Below are 2,870 nucleotides of genomic sequence, written 5' to 3' on the forward strand. Positions count from 1 at the left end.
TTCTTACCTCGCCCATTGTGTTCATTTGCTTTTTATGTGTTCGTAGCAAAAGCGACCACCTGGTAACCTTTGCTGAAATTTATACATTTATCCACCAAAATCGTTTGATAAAGTGATAAACCTTGGTTAAATTGATTCCCATACAAAGTTTGACAGTTCATTTATCGAAATGATAAATGTATCATTTTATCAAGTTCATCGAGAGTTTATCACTTTTGTAAAAGTTTGAAAGTGATCACGGTGGCCACACGACAAAAAAGTTTTCTGACCAGAGTTTACAAACAAAGTTACCTAAAAGTTACCAAGTAAAAAACAATGTTTTATTATACAATAAACTGTAAAAACGTCGTTTATTTTGTCATAAATAAGACATTGGTACAATAAATAGTTTTTATTATAAGGAAACTAAACAAATTCGTTTTACGTGAGGCCATGAGGACCAGAGGAGCCTATTTACAAAAACAAAAACTTTAGTAATCAGGGCTATCACAGAATCCATCGTAGCGTCGATTTTCGTGAAACCTACGAAAGTGCTATCACAGAATCCGAATGGCTACGAACGTAAATTCGAAATGCGTAGAGAGCATTCATTCAATCCGTTCGTAATGAAGATTCGTACAGATACACTACGACGAGTTTATGCTGTCGGAACAAAATTTAAAATCACTGAATCTTAAATATAACGGAGAAAAGCTGCATTATTGTTAATAATAAATATTTATTATACTCCATATTTGTTATGGTTGGTTATAATTCCATATATTTGTGTAAACGTAGACGTAAAATATAAATGGCATACATACCTACATATGAACATACATATATTCATCTGCTAGACGCTATTTAATGAATTTTTTTTTTTTGAAGCGAGGAAATAGTTTAACAACAATTTATTAGGAAAGAAATCTAATTACTTTAATATCATATAAATTTATTTAAAAAAATACAAAATTAAATTAATTAAAAAAAATAGTTTTCTCTTTAAAAGAATAAAATCTAAACTAAAAAAAAAATAATTTAAAAAAAAAAAAAAATGAAGTAAAAAAAGAAAAAAGCTCCACTGCCGACGACTCAGACTCGAACTCGGATCTCTCAATTGGCAGTCTAGTGCATGATAAAAACATAACAAGGTAAAACCATTGAGAGGCAGTCTGACGTTTGCCAACAATATAATTTTAAAATCAAAACTCAAACTCACACACACATTCTCATTTTCAATCTCAAACAACAACAATTGTGAACAATTTAATTTTTTTATTTTCAATTTTATATGATTTTAAAATATTGGCAAACGTCAGAACAAAATCATGGCCGACGAATTGAGAGAATTAATTTACCTTGTAATGTTTTTATCATGGTCTAGTGCTTTGCTCACTCGGCCATTGCGACTGCTGGGGCAGCGTGAGCAAAATGGCATACACAAATGTCTATTGTTTCCTATGCACTAGCTGATTTCGAATCAACATTCGAAGCTGGCAACGATATTTTCGAGTTCACTCGGAATCAGTGATAGCAATTTTTTCGTATTCGTAGCAGGCATTCGAATTCGTAGATTTTCTACGATGGATTCCGTGATAGCCCTGAATATGAGAAAAAGGATCTATTAAAAATAAATGCGGTTTTTTACTAAAAAATTCATTGCACCTACGTGATGCTACATATGCCTCGGGCTATTACCGTTTCGATTCTAGTTATGCATTTTAAGGTGCACCTCAACTTTTTTTAAATGTCAGTTAAGCTACTCTAGCGCTCAAGGCCTCATTTACATACGTATATAAATACATTTTTATTCAATCTCTGTAAACGCACCTGTATAAAGAAAACGCATGCGTTTAAAAACATGCTTTTCATAAAAACGCGCTTTAAGCTCTTGTCTTTTGAACGGGATCTTAGCCTCAGAACAAAGGAATTGTTTAAACAGTCGACTTGAGTGCATATACCGAAGCGCTAAAGATCCCAAATACACCGCACAAACTGACGGAGTTGAGCTGTCAAAAAAGTGTCATACAGCTTTTTTGAAGTTCCAATTTCCTCCTCCCCAATTTTCGGGGAAAATACTACTCCCTGGAGTTTATTATTGGAGGATTTCTTTCTCGGGAGAAGCAAATTCCCGGAAAACAAACTCCCAGGGAGTATTCAGAATTCGGCTGATAATAAAAAATATAGATGATTTTCAATAAAATAATATTAAGATAAGATTTCCAGGCTTCATCTATTGGACTTTAAACCTCTCGACACAAAAACACGTAAATACTGACGCGATAAATATTGAACATGTAGCATTCCCGCGCGATAAATCACTATTTTGAAATACATCCAAGTTACCAAGCACTCAAAAAGTTACCTATTTTGGTCACAAGCAGTGTTGGCATTGATCGATTGATTTTTTAATCAATTAGTTAATTCGATTAAATTCAATCCGATTTCAGTTAATCATGATTAATTTTAATCTGATTAAACAGTTAATCGTAACCGCGATTAAAAAAAAAAATAATTTTTAATCATTAACCTTTAATTTGATTAAGTAGGTTTGGTGATTAATTAATTTATGCTGGAATTTTACTGTGCACACAAGGCCAGTTAATCGGATATGGCAATGTCGGTTTTCCTCATAAATCTAAGCAATTTGGTGTGCATTTTCATTAAGATCTATTTAACAGACGCTAAGCAAACTAGGTTTTAATATCCCTCTGCACATTTGCGATGGGTTATAAAAATCCCCAATTTACGTATTACTATTAATAATTCTTATAATTTTTTTTATATATTATGCGTTTCTTATACGCGTGAAACACAAAAAAAATAACTATAACCCGTGTTTGGTTTCAAATTCGGACACACTAGACCACTTAATCAGATTTTTTTTTTAA

This window comes from Rhagoletis pomonella, unplaced genomic scaffold (genome assembly GCF_013731165.1).
Source record: "Rhagoletis pomonella isolate Grant_MI unplaced genomic scaffold, Rhpom_1.0 Rhpom_scaffold_00004, whole genome shotgun sequence".
NCBI classification, from domain to species: Eukaryota; Metazoa; Arthropoda; class Insecta; order Diptera; family Tephritidae; genus Rhagoletis; species Rhagoletis pomonella.